Source organism: Dipodomys merriami, unplaced genomic scaffold, assembly GCF_024711535.1.
Source record: "Dipodomys merriami isolate MVZ:Mamm:240054 unplaced genomic scaffold, mDipMer1.0.p SCAF_47, whole genome shotgun sequence".
Lineage (NCBI taxonomy): Eukaryota > Metazoa > Chordata > Mammalia > Rodentia > Heteromyidae > Dipodomys > Dipodomys merriami.
The window spans coordinates 958970-978762 of NW_027206035.1; the positions used below are offsets into that span (position 1 = coordinate 958970).

Consider the following 19793-nt stretch of genomic DNA (forward strand, 5'->3'; position numbering starts at 1 on the left):
CCTGAGTCTGTGAAACTACTGCAGGACAGAGTAAAAGGGACACTTGAACTTATAGGCACAGGAAGGAACTTCCTGCACAGAGTCCCAGGGTCACAACAAATTGGAGAGAGACTCTTCAAATGGGACTACCTTAAAATAAAAAGTTTCTGAACAGCTAAAGCTATCACAACTGTGCTAGAAAGACAACCAACTAATTGAGATAAAATATTTACCAGCAATATAACAGACAATGGGTTAATATCCAGGATATACAGGGAATTCAAGAAACTGATCTCTCCCAAGACTAACAAAAAAATTACTAAATGGGCAAGGGAACTAAAGAGACTTCTCAGATGAGGAGATAAAAATGACAAAGAAACACATGAGGAAATGTTCAGCATCCCTGGTTGTGAAGGAAATGCAAATAAAGACAACCCTGAGATACTACCTTACCCCAGTCAGAATGGCCCACAAGTCAGCCAACGACAAATGCTGGAGGAGATACAGAGAAAGAGGAACCCTATTACACTGCTGGTGGGAATGTACACATATACAACCTCTTTGGAAAGCAGTCTGGAGGTTCCTCAAAAAGCTAATTATTGACCTCCTATAGGACCCAGTCATACCACTTCTAGGCATCTATCCTGAACAACAGGAACCAGTATACAAGGACACATGCACCTCCATGTTTATTGCAGCATTGTTCACAATAGCCAGGATATGGAAAAAACCCAGATGTCCCATCATAGATGAATGGATCCAAAAATTGTGGTATCTATACACAATGGAATATTATGCAGACATTAGAAAGGACAAAATAATAATGGCATTTGCATGGAAATGGATGGAGTTAGAAGAAATCATGTTGAGCGAGGTAAGCCAAGATCAAAGAGACAAATGGTACATGGTCTCCCTGATAAGTGGATGTTAAATCCACAATGTTAAGTGATACGACAAAATTAACAGGACTTAAGAAACAGAGAGCTTCCACTCATCTGGTTGAATCACAAGTAAATAACTCCATGCTGCTGATCACATGTATGGTATATATATGTACACTGGAGGGGATCCAGGAAGACAACACAGAACTAGAGGGAATCAGGGAAAAACATACAACAAGGGGACCAATTAGCTGCACAGGACATTGACCAAAATGAACTAAGCAACTTAATGGCAGCAATGGGAGGGAGGGAACAAATGAGAAAGAGGGAACATCTGATGCTATGCAAAACAAAAGAAATGTACATACCACCCAATGTGGAAGAAATAACTGTATTGCAAAGCTCATAGAACTCATAAATGTTATAGACCATGATAGACAATTTGGTCCAAGAAAGATAGAATGTGTTTGTGAGTTTAACTGAGCATCACGATCCCACAATAGTTTGAAATTTGGGAAATTATGTAATCACTTAATCACAATAAAAAAAAACCAAAACTAAGGCTGAGCATCAGTTGTTCATGCCTATAATCTTAGCTACTCAGAAGCCTGAGATCTGAGGCTCATAGTTTGAAGCCAGCTGGGGCAGGAAAGTTCAGGAAACATATTTCTGGTTAACCACCAGAAAGCATAAGTGGAGGTGTAACTCCAGTGTTAGAATTATAGTCTTGAGTGAAGAAGCAAAGGGAGAATGCCCTGGTCCTTGGTTCAAGTCCCATTTTAAAAAGTAAGAAAATAAAAGCATGCTAAACTTCTCAGGCATTTGGAAATATCATTCATTCTCTAATGATGAGGTGGGGGCTGGATGACTTATGTCGAACTTGCCTAGGCCAAGGACAAAAATAGACTTGGTAATTATAAAAGGCTATTCATAACCTAGTTGTTAAGATTCTTAAAAAGAATTGAATCTGAAAACTCTTGTAACTAAATAAAAAAGAATATTTCTAGTTTAAAAAGCAGTGACATTAATCAAGATGTGTTGTATTCATAAACTGCTTTGAACAACTACTTAAAGATAATAATAATAATAATTAGTAGTAATAATAATAGTAAAAGGCCTAGGGGGAGACAGGCTTCCTGCAGCCTAAGAGGGTAAATTTTCTGGAACTACTGCCAGACACTTTTCCGTCTGTTTGTTCAAAATTGCAATGTGTGTTTTCTGAACATAATATACATATGATCATGAAGCCTGAAAAAAAATTAACATGGCAAAAACTGCAATACTGACCGCCAAAAATTGAAAATGCAATACTCATCAAAATCCCAACAATATTCTTCAATTCAGTAGAGAAAACAATTCAACTTTAGTATGGAACTACTAAATTACAGATGAAACAGAAGACTTAGAAATGAACTCATGGGCCTATATTCATCTTACAAACACACACACACACACACACACACACACACACACACACACACACACACACACACACATAATGGAATTCTATTCACTCATCTGAAAAGATGACTTTTCACTAGTCTTAAGGAAAATGAAAGGTTGGGGAAAATGATACTAAGAGAAAAGAGAAAGGAATGCAGACTCCGAGCAATATAGGTTTCATGGATTCATTCATAGTAGCTAGAAGGTGCCCACAAATCTACAAGTAAACAAGACAGATTATTCCTCGTCCCAGTTAGAATGGCGTTTATCAAGAAACTAACAATAGTAAATTCTGGCATGGATGTAGCCAATTGGGAACTCTATTACACTGTTGGTGGGAAATTAAACTTGTTCAACCACTGTGGAATGCAGTACTGAGTTTCCTGAAAAGACTAAACATAGATCTCTTTTAAGACTCAGTAATTCCCCTCATGGGCAGTAATCCAACAAGCTCACATGAAAGCTACCAGCATAACCGTGTTCAGGGCCCAGGCCCAGAGTTTAAGTACTGGAAAAAATGTTACCATAGTTGTTTTTTTTTTTCCCCCCCAAATATGAACCATTTGCCATAAGATACCAAAACATGCCGGGTGCTGGTGACTCAGGCCAGTAATCATAGCTACTCAGGGGACTAAGATCTGAGAATCACTGTTCAAAGCCAGCGTTGGCAGGAATGTCTGTGAGCCTCAAATAAACTTCTAGAAAACCGGACGTGGCACTGTGGCTCAAGCAGGAGAACACTCGCCTTGTCTTGTAGATGACAACGACAGAGCCCAAGCCCAGAGTTCAAGTCGCATGATGGACAGAAAAAAAAAAAAGATACCAAATCATTCTATTAGCAGTAGCTAGGTTAGGACTTAAATTTAGTGGGTGATAAAATGGCTTCTTTGTTGAATGATAGGAAAAGATGTAGGCAATCCAAGAAAAGGGAGATTTTTTTGTTGTTGTTGGTCGAGGGGTTTGAAGTCTGGGCTTGGACACTGTCCCTGAGCTCTTCAACTCAAGGTGAGTGCTCTACTTCTTGAGCCACAATGCCACTTCTGGTTTTCTGGTGGTTAACTGGACATAAGAGTCTCACAGACTTTCCTGCCCAGGCTGGCTTTGAATAGCAGTCCTCAGATCTCAGCTTCCTGAGTAGCTAGGATTACAGATGTAAGCCACTGGCACCAGGCTAAAAATGGGGATTTTTTAGAAAAGAAAATCCACTTCTTCACCTGTGTCAAAACCTCAGATATCACTATTAGAACATTTCATCCTCAAGTCATTTCTTCAGATATCTGTTAATTTTCTCTTTTCCTTCATGTGGGAATACTGCGGTCAATATCATTTCAGCTGTGGTACTGGATCAATTGTATGGTAATTGCTAGCATCTAAATCAAGAACTGTTACAGGAAAAGAAATGAAACCCTCATTTGGAATAATTGTTTTCTCTTTTTATTACAAATCAGTGATTGATTACTTCCTAGTGTGATATTGGACGTCCAAACAGAGTGATGGCATTTTATTTCTCTTCAGCCTTCTCTCACATGTGGTCAAATATTTAAGAATACAAATATTTCCATTGATAATTCAATAGCTGACCTCTAAGAAAATGTGCATTTCTGGACTTTGCTCTCTTGTCCTTACATGTGCAGGGTTTCAATGATTTGTATGTTCTACAAGGAATTCTATTTTCCAATCTTTGTGTGACCAATTTTAGTCTCTCTGATCAGTCTTTCTGACTCTTTCTCTGGAGTCTCATTTCAGTCTGCCTCATAATATTAGTTATTAGCTAAATAATGTACAGAGGAGTCACATTTGCATGAGCAAGGTAATGAGCAAGGTAAAAAAAATTGTTACCACCTCCTTTATTTTTCCCCTACCATCCTTTCCCTCCCAGCTCCATAAGTACACAACCCTCCTCCCTTACCCCACCTAAATTGTAAAGTTCATTTTTCAACATAGTGTCTTGTGTATCTCATGGTTACAATGTGTCAACCTGTACCCCTATTTAAGCATTTTGTTTTCTTTCTTTCCCCTCCAAAAATTAGAGGAGCGTATATAGAAGATGTAGGCGCACCAACTTCAAATACAGTGAAAACAGGAGTTATAGCAGGAGAGAGGAACATATAAAGAAACAAAAATTCACATCGCACATTATACAATAAACAATAAACAATAAACAATGGCAAGAAAGAAAAAACCACTTGTGTCCCTATCTTGGGGTTCATGTCCCTTAACATCATCCTATCTGGTCATATGCAGATAGCTTTTGACCTTTTCTTCTTAACCCAGACAAATATTAGTTATTGAAAATTAGGGAAACCATGGGACCAATGTTAATTTGGACGTGGCTTACTTCACTTAATATAAGTTTTTCCAAGACTTTCCAGTTACTAACAAATGGGGCAACGTTATTCTTTCTGATGGAGGCATAGAATTCCATTGTGTATATATACCACATTTTCTTGATCCATTCATCTGCTAAGGTATTGGGGTTGGTTCCATATATTAGCTATCTTAAAGAATGCAGCAATAAACATAGTTGTGCTGGTAGCTTTATTATGGTCTTGTTTGTGATCATTTGGGTAAATGTCCCAAAGTGGGATTGCTGGGTCATAGGAGAGCTCTATGTGGAGTTTTTTGAGGAACCTCCATACTACTTTCCAAAGTGGTTGAACAAGTTTTGTACTCCCACCAAGAATGCAGTACGGTTCCCTGGTGGCCACATCCCCTCCAGCATCTGTTGTAAAAGTATGGAATGCTTCAGAAATTTGTCTGTCATCCTTGTACATGAGCCATGCTAATCTTCTCTGAAATGTTCCAATGTTTCTGCTATGCATTTCATTTTGTACTCCTGAACTTGGCGAGTGATTTTAGGTGTGTCTACAACAGTAGAATCAGCATAAATCAAGCCAGCATTTCTTCATTGAAGATACAAGGAAAGGACACAGGTTGCCACATTGTAACAATGAAATATACAAGACACTCTATGGGGGGGGTGGAGCGACATGTTGGGGAGGTATGAAGGGGCGGAATGGTAGGGGAAAGACAAAGGAGAGGGTAACAATGCTCAATAAGAAATGGACTAATTACCTTACTTACGTAACTGTAACCCCTCTGCACAGGAACTTTACAATAAAAATATAAATTGAAAAGATACAAGGAAAACTTCTGTACTTATAGGAAGTTGTATTTGTCACACAATATCAGCAAGGTATTGGTTTTAGGACCACAAGCATATTAAAATTTTGGATGCTCAAATTCTCTACATAAACACAGTATATTATTTCCATTAGAATCTGCCCACAACCTAGTGCAGGGTAATTGCTAAGAAAATTTTTACTACATTCTATGTTTGTAATGAAAAATAAAATTATATGCACTATTGACTGATACAATTTTTTTCAGATAATTTATTTATTGTGAAAATATCGTACAGAGGGGATTTTATTACATGGGCAAGGTAATGAATATATATACATATTTGTATATTCATATATATACATATATACATATACATATATATATATATAATGTTTTAAAATCAAAATATTTTACATCCTTTTAAAAAAAATTTTATCATGAAAATACCATACAGAGTTGTTACAATTACAGAGGAAATGTAATGAGTACATTTTTATCAAGCATTATTGCTTCCTCCTTGGTTTCCCCTTCCCTTCATATCTTCCACCACCCCCCACCGCCTCCCCGACCTGCCCGAAGTTGTAAAGTTCGAATTTCAGCATAACGACTTGTACATCTCATTGCTGCAATGGGTCCACTGGTATCCCTATTTGCTTTTGCCCTTCCCATCCACAAACTATATCAATATCAAATACAATGAAAGCCGGGGTTATACCGTGGGGGAGGGACATAGAACACAAAAAAGCAATCATCTTATGAATATGTTTGAAACAAATGCAAGAAGGAAAAAAATACGAATATCTATATTGGGGTTCATTTCACGTAAAATCAACTTATCTGACCTTTTCTGCTTGTTTCAGACATACACTAGTTATTGCAAATAAGGGAAACCATGGGACCTATGTTTCTTTGGGCCTGGCTTTCTTCACTTAATATACTTTTTTCCAAGTATTTCCAGTTCTTAACAAATGGGTCAATGTCATCCTTTCTGATGGAGGCATAGAATTAATTCCATTGTGTATATATACCACATTTTCTTAATCCATTCATCTGCGGAGGGGCATCTGGATTGGTTCCACATCATAGCTCTCTTAAAGAATGCTGCAATAAACAGTTATGTTGGTAGCTTTAGTATGGTCTTGTTTGTTACCATTTGGGTAAATGCCAAAAATTGGGATTGCTGGGTCATGGGGGAGCTCAATGTGAAGTCATTAGAGGAACCTCCATACTTCAATAGATACAATCTATTCAACATCAAACAACTATGTACTAATGGGTTAAGAACAGAAAAGAAGAATTTTGCAAACGAGAAGTTATTAGATTTAGAGAGAAATGTGGGGAAAAGTAGGATTAGAGGGATGTGGTAGGTAAAAAGAGAGTGTATTTGAACAAGTCCTAATTTCAGAGAGGGAAATAGCTTGGGCAGAATTATTTGAGAGACTTAAAAAAACAAGAGAAAATGGAAAAACAAAAATTTAAATATAAAAAGTGAAACACAAAAATTATGAAAGGGTAAAGAAGTGATATTGAGAGAAGAAAAGCTAAAAAATAAAAGTTCTTAAAATTATATAGGTAGAAGGAGATAATACTACTTTTAAAGAATTTAAGCCTAAGAGGTTTTGAATTGAGTAATAAATTTCTGGGTTAAATATGTACACAGGGGAGATAAAGTCTAATAATCGATGACAGGTATGTATCTGAGGATGAGCAAAACAGAAATTCAGTCACCCAAAAAGAAGAAAGGGACAAAAAAAATGAAAAAGAAAAAAAAGAAGAGAAAAAGAAAAAAGAAAAAAATGACCAAAAACTCAGTAGAGATTAAAACACACACAGACACACACAGACACACAGACACACACAGACACACAGACACACAGACACACACACACACACACACACACACACACACACACCTAAAATAAAAATTATGCGAGGACAAAAAAGATTAATAGAAAACAATTTTTAAAATATAATTTTAAAATTTTTAAAAATTAAAAATTAAAAAAGGTATAAAAAAGAGTTCTTTGATTGGGGAGGCGGGGGCTGCGTGCATGGGAAGATCTTTTATCTCCCTTGTGTCCTAACGAATCTCTTTGTGGAGTCTCAGGTCTGCTTGTGGTTACTGTCTGGTCTGTCTTGATTGGTTACTTAAGTCAGTTTGTTTGAGCAGGCAGAAAAATGCTCTGCTTTACCCAGGATTGTGTGATCCTCCTCCTTGCTAGTTCAGTGGGAGAGAGATTGATTATCACAAAAGAAGGAGATGGCAAAGAAGGAGATGGCTGTTTCTTCTAGTTTGGAGATGGTGTGATGAGGCTAGGTTCTGGGTAGAGTTGAGGCCTTTCACCAAACAGTAGCTTTTCCCTGAGGGGATAGCTTCTGATATACTCACAAAGCCCAGCCTACAGCCATTCTCAGGGTTTATGTATACTGAATTTCAATTGTTTTTCTAGGCTGCTGTAGGGAGGGGCAGCCTCTGGCTCTGTTTACCCAGAAGAAAGCCACACCTGTAGGGGCGGAGGATTCTCTGCTTGGGCTTTGTGACTTTCCCTTGGGTGGAGCTACGCCTGGAATGTCAGGTCAGGTTCCTGTGACCTGCTAAATGACTCCAGCTTTCTTCCAAGGCCTGAGTTGTTGCTAGCTCCTCAGCCAGGCCTCTGTCAGTATCAAAAATGGAGATCTCTGCTGCTGGGGGTGGGGAGAGGTGGACTTCCCTCCTCTACTTCCTGAGAAGGAGTGAGGATGTCAGGGTTCTACTCACGCTGGAGTGTTGGTTCCGTGGTCATCTTTAGTCTGTGATCTGCAGGATGAAGATATTTGCTCCTTGTCACTTCTTGCTGGTGTTGAGTAGAATCCACTAGCTCTCTGGGTCTGGTGCCTTTGTCCCGGATTCTCTGTGTTTAGGTAGTGTGGCTATGGCCGCCACCACCACCGCCTTGGCACAGCTGCAAGCAAGTGCTCAGGTCTGTCTCATTGACTCAATTTTTACTCTCTGGTCAAACTCTCTGTACAGTGATAGCACACTTGGTGTGATTCTCTAGGCTAAGACTGTTCACTGGAACACTAAACTGCTATCTATACGAAAAATTGACAACCTCCAGCTTCATTTCCACAGTCTTCATTCAACATTCATGAGTATATTTCTTATCAAGCATTGTTGCCTGCTCCTTTGTTTCCCCTTCGAATCCCTTCAAATCACCCTCCTTCCTAATCCACCTCCCAGCCAAAGTTGTAAAGTTTTTTTTTGATGTAACATCTTGTACACCTTATTGTTGCAATGGGTCCAGCTGTATCCCTATTTAAACATTTTGTTTTTGCCTTAGCCCTCCACAAATTATATCAACCTCAAATACAATGAAAGCAGGGGTTTTACCGTGGGGGAAGGACATACAAAGCAACAAAGAAATCATCTCATAAGTATGTTAGAAACAATTGCAAGAAAGAAAAACCATTTGATTCCTTATCTTGGAGTTTATTTCGCCTACCATCAACTTATCTGACCTTTTCTGCTTGTGTCAGGCATACTAGTTTATGCAAATAAAGGAAACCATGGTACCTATGTTTGTTTGGGCACAGCTTACTTCACTTAATATAATTTTTCCAAGTCTTTCCATTTCTTAATAAATGGGCAATGCCATTCTTTCTGATGAAGGCATAGAATTCCATTGTGTATATATACCACATTTTCTTGGTCCATTCATCTATGGTGGGACATCTGGGTTGGTTCCAAATCTTAGAGCTATGGTAAACAATGCTGCAATAAACATAGCTTTGCTGGTACCATTAGTGTGCTCTTGTTTGTGATCATTTGGGTAAATGCCCAAAAGTGGGATTGGTGGGTCAGAGGGGAGCACTATGTGGAGTCTTTTGAGGACCCTCCATACTACTATCCAAAGTGGCTGAACAAGTTTACACTCCCACCAACAATGCAGTAGGGTTCCCTTCTGTCCACATCCCCTCTAGCATCTGTTGTTATTAGAGTTCTTCATTATAGCCATTCTAATTGGAGTGAGGTGGTATCACAATGTTGTTTGGCATTTCTCTTATGGTTAGGGAAGTTGAGCATTTCTTCATGTGTCTATTGGCTATCCTTCTTTCTTCTTCAGCAAAGTTCTTCTGTTAGTCTATAGCCCACTTATTTATTGGGCAGTTGTTTCTTTGACGATTTATTGTTAGGGCATTTAATTTTCTTAGTTCCAGGTATATTGTAGATATGAGACCCTTGTCCGTTGTATGTTTAGTGAAGATCTTCTCCCAATCTGTGGGCTTTCTGGTGATCTTGCTAGCTATGTCCTTTGCCATGCAGAAGCTCTGCAATTCTATGCAATCCCATTTGTCCAAACTTTCTTTAATTTGTTGTGTTTCTGTGTCTCTTTTAAGAAAATTTTGGCCTGTGCCAAGGAGACCTAGGGTTTCACTTATTTCATCCTTTGAATTTTTTAGAGTGTCAGCTTTGACTCCGAGGTCTTTGATTGTGGAGCATATGGGCAGTAAAGATGGCGCTGAGGGGGAGTTGTGTGGGAAGAGCCCAATTTGCTTTGCATTCCATGACTAACCATCCTGTGGAAGCTTAGGTGCATGATAAGGTTCCTCTTCCTCCCCTCCCATGCACACCTGGTCTTTTTTGCTTTAAAAAAGAGCTTGCTCTGAGTTAATAAATGAATTTCCTGCTTCACTTGACTAACTGCTGTGTCTGTTTGTCTCCCTGGCTAAGTGAGGCCGCGGAACAGGGGAGCAGCCGCACTTACCTTTCATTTGGACCCCATCCGTCTTTTGTGGGATGGACGAAGACCCAACATCTGTCACCCAACGTGGGGCTTGAAAGGAAAAGATACCGGCAGAGGCTAAGCAGTCTCACAGGGTAAGTGAAACCCTTAGTATGTGTAATGCTATTTCACAGAAGTAAGAGGAAGAGGCAGCATTAGGCCTAGCAGGAATAAAGGAGGACTTGAGAAGTGAGAAGGAAAAGGAATGGGTAAAATTCATCCAAGAATGCACTGAAACATGCACAGTGGAAATCAAAATGAGGGTGAAAGTTACCCCCTCTGACTCAGGTTCCCCGGATGGTCCTAGGTCCCCACCCTATTTCCCCGATTGAGGGAGAGGTACAGCATCCTACGCAACCTGTGAGAAGGAACTGCAAGACCCGGACCCCTACCAACCTTCCATGGAGGGGTTGAGGGGTGGGGAAGTAACCTAATTGGAGGCCTACCCTGGAAAGGAAGGGCCACCCAGGACCCCGGACCCTGGGCCACAGGATTTGCTTCCCCAAGTGTATCTGGTAAATCTGGCCCTTGGAATGGTATCCATGGGAAGCTAAAGATCTAAAAGAGCTCCACAAGGCAGTGGTGGAGGATGGTCCAAACTCTCCTTGGGCCCAGACTTTATTACAGGACATTGCTTATCACCCATGTGTCCCCAAGGACTGGCTGGATGTGGCCAAAGCCTTCCTCACTTGTTCTCAGTTTATTAAATGGTGAGCTTTCTTTAAGGAGGAATGCAGAGTGCGAGTGGAGAATAACTGGCAGGCTCAATCTGTGATACCTATTACTTATACCATGTTAAAAGGGATGGGGAATGGTACTCCACTGGCATCCAACATGCCGCAATACCTGGCCCATACCGTGACCAGGTGATGCAGGCAGGACTTGCCACATGGTTCAAACTGGATGATGGGCCCACTGAGTCCCTCATAGCAGGAGTTACACAAAAACCTGGTGAGCCTCTAGTTGAGTTTGTAGATGGAGTTGAACAGAGTATTAACCACAAGCTGCCAGCAGGGAACCTCCAAGATCAGTTTGTAAAGCTGCTGGTCTGGGAAGAGATGAATGCAGACCACCACATGGCCTGCATGGGATTGAGAGAGTGTTTTCTGAGAAGATGGCTGGTGGCCTCACAGGATGTGGGAATGCAACAGCACCAGTCCCAATCATAAGCTTTAGCTTTACATGCTCAGACATCTGCAATGACTGTGGCTATTACTCAGGCACTGGCAGCCCAGGGCCAAGGAACCCCAAGACCATCGGGGAGAGGGACTTGTTTTAAATGTGGGCAGGAGAGGCACTTTAAGAGGGACTATTCACAACAATCCTCTGCCAACTGGCCCGAGGGGTCCTAACCTCCCCCTACACCCTGACCCAGGGGCACTAAGGGATACCATTGGAAAAAGAATTGTGGATCCAAGTTTGATTTAGATAGGAAGCCCTACCTGGGTGGAGTGGTGGCCATTGATAAAACCTAAACTTGTAGCCCTCCACCTTCTGGTGGAGATAAACCTTGGGTACATATGCCCTTCTATGAGTCCTTGGAACACACCCATATTTGTTATTCAAAAGGCCTCTGGGGCTAGGTGTATGCTCCAAGATCTATGAAAGGTAAATGAATGGATGGAGCTAGTAGGCATCCCTAAGAGGTATGCCCTGGACTCCTGCTATACCTTCAGAATATACCTCGGTGTGATTGATATTAAAGATTGTTTTTTTCAATCCTCCTGCATCCGGATGACTGCAAAAAGTTTGCTTTCTCCATCCCTTCTCTTAAGTTTTCCCTGCCTGATTGGAGGTTTGAATGGACGGTGCTGCCAGAGGGAATGGCAAATAACCTGGCCTTTTGCCAACAATACTTGGCCACACTTCTAGGGACTGTGTTGGGTTCAGATACCTCCCTTGTGTTTGCCTACCCGGATGATATAATCGTGGGGCACCAAGACCTAGGACACCTGGAGGGCCTTCTGGCCCAGGTTCGCACCATATTAAGAAAGGGGGGCTTCACCATAGCACTCAATATGATTCAAAAGTTACCTCCTTTTAAGGTGCTCTGGTTCCACCTTACCTTGACTCAGGACAGTCTCCTTAAGCCTTTGCTGGATATTCCAACCTCTCTGACCTTAACCCAACTTCATAGCCTTTTAGGGGAAATCAATTGGCTGTTTCCATGGGTGCCTGTCCCTAAAGATAGTGTGTGCCTTATTTGCCCTACTAAAAGGCAGGATGCACCAAGAAGTTATTACAATTACAGACAGCCATTGGGCAATATTTTTGCAGTTCTAAAAAGGCCTGGATGAAGTTTTCCTGAAGAGGAATTCTATTTTTGAGCCCATTTCCCTTTGGTGGTTTGGAGGTGTTACATTGATTTCTGCAGTTTTAATTCAAAGGGGGGAGCCATTAGAGTGGGTTCACACTCCCCTGGGGGCACACCTCAGGTATAATCTCAGGCAGATCAACTTGCAGATGCTATCGTCAAGGGAAGGACCCAAGCCCAAAGGCATTATGGCCTTGAGCTTCACTCCAATGTTTTTCTTTTGGGGATGGCAGACATTGAGCAGCTCACATAAGCCAATGCCTCATCTTGCTCTCTCCTTAGAGGGTTTCTAGGCCAAATTGACTCCCACCACCACTGGTTCCTTTGATTTTTTTAAAATAAGAGTTGTAATAGTTATGAAGGAGTATCATAGTAATTTTGAATTGCATTTCTCTAATGACTTCTGTTCCCAAAGCTTAAGCCAGCATAGAAGTAGCATTAAACACAACTTTGTAAACCCACTGGCGATTTTCATGGATTTTGGAATACATGTCTATTCAGAATTTGTGCCCAGTTTTAAGCAAGTTTCTTGTTAATCTCATCTTTAATCTCTCTATACAAAATCAATAATTAATTCAATGTAGTAGAAAGGAAAAAATTAAGTATCTCCTAAAAATTTTCATTTTTCAATTACATGACATTGCTTAAATCATTTTCTGTCTACACTTGAGATTATATAATTAATTAATTTAGACCTTTTACAAGGTTATACGTATTTTATTTATTTTACATTGATTGATCTTTCCAAAGCCTGTGTGTTTAATTTTCCTTGGTGTATTTCAGTATCATGTAGCTCATATTTCAGAGTGAAGAATAAATGGAAGGAAGCAAACAAAAAAATACAGTTCCTCTCATCTGATGAAGCCTCTACAAGAATGAGGAAAGAGTTCATCCTTCTAAGGAGCTACGATAGCATATCAAAAAGTTAATTCATTCTAATAGGTCTTCATTATCTTTACAATGTAGCGTAAATGATTTAAAACGCAATATACTGCTCAGATACTTATAGGTTTTATCAGGTTTGTATATTTTCATATGGATTTCACCTCAGTTGTAATTCCTTCATTATTCTGTCCCTGATATTTTTACACTATCAAGACATAAGATCACCAGTTTGATTTAGAGCATGAGAAATTATCCATCTGGCTTCCTTGGAAGCAGTGCATAGTCAATTGATAACATTATTTCTGGTTGCTCATTACATGTAATGGTTTCTGTAATACATATCACATTCTACGTAGTATTTAAAAATCTGCTTTGTTAACAATATTATATGGATAAAATTGGGGGAATAAACTCTTCCATCTCAGAACACTTTTATATGTTTTTAGTTGTAAAAGTACTGTACAGAGGGGTCACAGTTACACACACACACACACACACACACACACACACACACACACACACACACATTTTCTTGATCCATTCATGTACTGAGGGGCATCAGGTTGGTTCCATATCTTACCTATGGTAAATAATGCTGCAATAAACATAGTTGTGCTTGTAGTTTTAGTATGGTCTTGTTTCTGATCATTTGGGTGAATGCCCAAAAGAAGGATTGCTGCGTCATAGAGGATCTCTATGTGGAATCTTTTGAAGAACCTCCATTCTGCTTTTCAAAGGGGTTGACAAGTTTACACTCTCACCAAAAATTCAGTAGTGTTTACTTCTGGCCACATTCCCTCCAGCGTCTGTCATTGTAAAAATATTGAACGCTTCAGGAATTTGTGTGTCATCCTTCGAAGGAGCTATGCTCATCATCTCTGTATCATTCCAGGTTTAGGGTATGTGCTGCCAAATTGAGCACAGAACTTTTTTTATATCTAAAGTATAATTGAGTTTCTTAAATTAGACACTTCAACAAAAAGTAAATGCAAAAGAATGGTCATGAAATATTTATTTCTTACATAAGCACATATTTAAGAAGAAACTCAAAATTGATATGTCAAAAACAAAGTAATTCCAAATATTTGTGGTTCAAGAGATGTGTAGAAGGAGGAGTTCAATTATTCTCTACAAGGCACCTGTCATAATGAACATTGCAGCAAGGGTTAAGGTTGTTAAAGTTTTAATGCTTTAAATGGGTTTAATTTTGGGAATTTGCTTAAATATGCCAAAATAGGGACTGTTTGGCAGGTCATAAAAATTTTCCAAGAAGTAGTTAAGATTTATGGTAGCAGACATATATTACTAAGTATTTATATTTCAGAATTTATAGAAACTTTACTAATGAGAAGTTGCAAAGTCTTTGTTTAAAGAAGCAGAGTAAAGAGTTAAGAATTTGTTAACTACAATTTAGAGCTTCCTTACTTTATATGTTAGCGAGCAACAAGTGATGATATAAGCCATATACAAATGACGAGATGAGCCATAAATAGTAATCTTAGTGGGTAACTTTAAAGACTACTCATAGCCTATAAAACTCTTGTTGAACATCATAGCCTTAGCCAGTTTTAAATGTACAGGAATATGAGAATATAGTAAAATCTAATATATAGTACACTTCAAATACTGGAAACATGTAACTGGTTTATTTTTCATTTTATTAATCATGAATATTTAATTGTTGTTTTTATTTATTTGTAGCATTGTTTTCTGCAGCGCGTGCCTTCTCGACCAGCGAGAAAGAACGACCACCACACCAGGAGGCTTCTCAGATCACGCTTTATTGGAGAGCCTTTTAGTTGATGGGAGAGCTTGAGCGCGAGAGAGCGTGCACCCGAAACATGGCCGCTTATATAGGGAATAGGAACACGGGTCGCTCTATCATTGGTCGTCTGCTTTTTACCATCACCAGGTGCCACGGGATTGGCTGGGGACTCTACGTGGCTCGCGCATGCGCAAAGCCCAGGACCCACCATCCCGCCAAGCACCGCCTGAAATGGAGTGGTTACCTCAAAGCTGCAAGGGAGTGGGCGCCATCTTGTAATGGCGTTTACCCTGGCTCCCTACAGTTCCCACTTTTTTGTTTTTTGGCAACAGGTAAGACTAGAGGCTGGGCCTCTGTCTAAAACATTAGGACCTTGCACTGGCCTTTGCCTGAGGGACGCCTTCCCCAGTGATGACCAGGCCCGTCCGATGCCTTTTTTGCAGAGGTGGGATCTTGGGCATCAACCCACTTGCAACCCAGCATGCTCTTCTTGAGGAGATGGTACCCTCAAGTGCAGTGCACTTGCCTAGCACCCTGTCCCAAATTGCAAGTTGCATACCTGTCCCGGTGCAATGGGATCCCCTGATCCCTCGGGGTGCTAAGGCTATGCAGGATGGTAAGGCTTAATTGCCTCTCAGGGCCGACAGCCCGATCTGGGGTGAGGATCAACTCTCCAAAGCGGCTAATGCTTGCAAGATAACAACCTTGTCCCTTCTGGTTTGGGCTCGAAGGCGACAGACCAACCATAGGCAGACCACGCATCCTCCCAGGCAGCAGGCTAAAAACATTCCGACTCCCACCCACTCTTTGAAAAAGGACTCCACAGAGGCAATCCAGTCTTCCATCCTACAATCTGTGGAAAATAAGGTGGGGAGAAAAAGGGAGTCTGCATGCAGGGGCATAGGAACTGGCCAGGCCCTGGTGACAGCCCACAGCCTTTGGTTTAGCTATCACAGGGGTTGCTATTAGCACTGTTGCTAACAGCAGGAAGATCAGCTGCATCAGGAGACGAGTGGATGGCATCTTCAAGAGGGGGTTCTGCTGCAGTCTCCACCAGCCTGGTCAGTGTCGTTGGCACCCAGTGAGGTACTTCTTGACTCTGTGGAAAAACACAAACAGCTCCCCTGTATCTCGTTATTACCGGATCCGGTCCATACCATTTATTATTAATAACATCCTTCCACATAACCATGTCTTTAGTATCCATGGGGTCTCTTGTCATATGCCGATCTGCGGCAGACTGGTCGTTGTCATTTAGAATTAAAAAATTAAGGGTAAAGAGCACAAGAGAAAGTCTTTCCCTGGGGGACGCTGACTCAGCAATTCCCCCTTTTTGTTTTTGAAGCATTTCTTTTATGCTTCTATTAGCTCTTTCCACTATACCTTGTCATGGAGGATTGTAGGGCAGTCCGGTGGTGTGGGCAACCTGCATTTGTGCGCAAAAGGCGCGAAAACCATGGGAAGTATAAGCAGGGCCATTATCCGTCTTGAGTCTAAGGGGCTTTCCCCAAGCTGCCCAAGCTTCTAAGCAGTGTATTTTGACGTGAGACACCTTTTCTCCTGCCAGAGGTGTGGCATGAATGACACCGGAAAAGGTGTCCACAGACACATGTAAATATTTCAACTTACCAAATTCTGTCAGATGAGTAACATCCATTTGCCATAGGGCGTTTGGTCTCAACCCCCTGGGGTTTACCCCCACATGGGGAGGATGAAGAAAGGTAACACAGGATTTACAGGCTTTAACAATATCTCTTGCCACATGCCTGGACAAATTATATCTTTTCCTAAGGGTATTAGCAGGTACATGATACAATCTATGAAAGTCTTTTGCCAATTCTACAGGATCAGCAGCGACCAGAGCCACAGCCCGAGTTGCCTGGTCCACCAAATCATTACACCTTGCCATCGGGCCCGGCAACATAGAGTGGGCGCGAATATGTCCAATATAAAAAGAGTGTTTTCTGTTTAAGATAAGGGATTGAATCTGTAACAAAACATTAGAAATTGTACTGGCCTGCTTAATTGAAGCAGCAACTTTAAGAGAAGCGACGGCATTTACAACATATAATGAATCAGAAAATAAATTAAAAGGTTGATTAAATCTTTTAAAAACTTCAAGCACAATTAAACATTGACCAGCCTGTGGGACTTTTGGCTGAAAATTAAAGACTACCGGCTGTTTGTGTCCTTGAACAAAAAAGGCACCTTGTCCAGATTTTGATCCATCCGTAAAGATGGTCAGAGCATTATCCAAGGGCTCCTTTGAAGTGACAACAGGAAAATACACTAAAGTTTTGTTAACTATGGCAAGCAGAGGATGCTTAGGATAATGGTTATCAATTACATTTGGAAATGAGCAAACAAGAATTGTCCACATATCCACTGTGGCTGCTAAAATTTCAACTTGCTTACGGGTGTATGGAATAATTAATTTATCTGGAATTTTTGCAAAGTGCATCAAACAATACTTTATACCCAAAATTGCCTTTTTTTTTTCAGACCAAAATTGCCTGTTTAGCCACTAATTCAGGAAAATATTGAACAGTTTTTGCTCCCACAGAATCATAGCATTAATAGTTAGCCTTCGAAGCAAGGCAGTGGTATAATTGGCCGTCACCCCATAAGTCCTGACTGCCTCAACTAAATCTTTTAACTGGGAGTAGGAAACCGGCTCAAAATTTCTTTCATTAGTAATTGGATTTTCAAAAACTGGAAAAGTGGCCACCAGCCTCGACCAGGTGCTTCCTTTTATAAAGTGACTCCGCCCCGCCGGCGGGCACGCCCAGGGGGCCGACGGGTGAGGGCCAGCTCTGTTTCCTCTTCCTGGCTGCTGCTGTACTCCCACCCCTAGGGGGCGCCAACCCCCATATCTGTCTGCCTCATACTCCGCCGCAGCCTCTTCTAAGTCTTCACTATCAGCTGGATCGAGCTGCTCTCCCTCCTCCTCTAACATTTCTTCCTCTGAGTCACTCACAAGATCACTGCATTCTTGGTCCCGCCCTTCCACATGTAGGGCTGAGAACCGGTTTGCTTTTAAAGAAGGGCATAGGGGTGTCCTTGAGACCCCCTCCTCCCTAAGACCCTTCTCCTTGTGTGAGGGCTGCAGTCCCTCCTGCTTTAATTCTTTAGGATCCTTTTGTCTTTTTTCCCTTTTTCTTTTAGGCCTATTTTCCTCCCCTTTACTGGATGCTGACTCTGATAGACTATCCTGATGCCGTGTTAGTACTTTGCATCCTTCCTGGATTAAATCAAACCCCTCCTCGAGGCAAGTGCGCACCATCAAAAAGACAAGCCACAAAGGAAGAAGCAATGCAAGCAACCAATAAATATCTAAATCTACAGTGAACAGCATACCGGGGGATACTTACCGACGTCCCCTCTCCGCGTGTTGAGTTCTGGCTCCGGTTCGGCCTCTCGCGCGGGTCCCGGGTTTCAGCACCACTTTGCGGCGCGCACTTTCTCGACCAGCGAGAAAGAACGACCACCACACCAGGAGGCTTCTCAGATCACGCTTTATTGGAGAGCCTTTTAGTTGATGGGAGAGCTTGAGCGCGAGAGAGCGTGCACCCGAAACATGGCCGCTTATATAGGGAATAGGAACACAGGTCGCTCTATCATTGGTCGTCTGCCTTTTACCATCACTAGGTGCCACGGGATTGGCTGGGGACTCTACGTGGCTCGCTCATGCGCAAAGCCCAGGACCTACCGTCCCGCCAAGCACCGCCTGAAATGGAGTGGTTACCTCAAAGCTGCAAGGGAGTGGGCGCCATCTTGTAATGGCGTTTACCCTGGCTCCCTACAGTTTTCCTTGTAGTAATATAATACAAAGTTTTGTAAATTGTCTTTTGGAGGTACTTTGAGAAAGTTACTGGGATGGTCAACCATTTTTATAGGTGCATGTTGGTGGGAGTGCATATACTTTTATTTTCTATTACAAACATAGAATGTAGCAAAATTTTTCATAGCAATTACACTGCACTAGGTGCTGGGCATATTCTAATGTAAATAAAATACTGTGTTTATGCAGAGATTTTGAGCATCCAAAATTTTAATATGCCTCTTGTCCTAATACCATTACCTTACTGATATTGAGTGACAAATACAACTTCTTATAAGTACAGAAGTTTTCCTTGTATCTTTTTAATATATATGTTTTTACTGTGAAGATACTATACAGAGGGGTTACAGTTACGTAAGTTAATGAGTACATTTCTTATTGAGCACTGTTACCCCCCTCCTTTGTTTTTCCCCTATCAACCCTTCCCCTCACACCTCCCCACCACCTCCCTCCACCCTTCCTCTGATAGAGTGTTTTGTACATCTCATTGTTACAATGGGTCAACCTGTATCCTTTTCTTGTACCTTAAATGAAAAAACGCTGGCTTGTTTCATGCTGATTCTACTTGTGTAGACACACCTAAAGTCACCCACCAAGCCCAAAAGCACATAAATGAAAGGAATATCATCTTTTGTCAGTTGGTATAATTGTGTTCTACACATTTATTGACAGGTTGCAAATTATTTTCAAACTTTAATGCATTAAAATGTTTTCTGCCGCGGAACGGCTCTTTCAGGACGACGGAGGACACCTTGTGGAGGTAACTGGAATAGGTGGGGAGATGGCAAACAGACAA

General features: G+C 41.1%; 2 non-coding genes across 2 annotated transcripts; both read right to left on the reverse strand.

Annotated features, from left to right (window-relative positions):
- Positions 1–5032: 5032 nt before the first annotated feature.
- LOC138808718 (U6 spliceosomal RNA) lies at positions 5033–5136 on the reverse strand. The gene has a single exon (XR_011366590.1). It is a non-coding gene; the product is annotated as a U6 spliceosomal RNA (small nuclear RNA).
- Positions 5137–14207: 9071 nt separating this feature from the next.
- Positions 14208–14313, reverse strand: LOC138808717 (U6 spliceosomal RNA). Its single transcript, XR_011366589.1, has one exon. It is a non-coding gene; the product is annotated as a U6 spliceosomal RNA (small nuclear RNA).
- Between the last annotated feature and the right edge of the window lie 5480 nt (positions 14314–19793).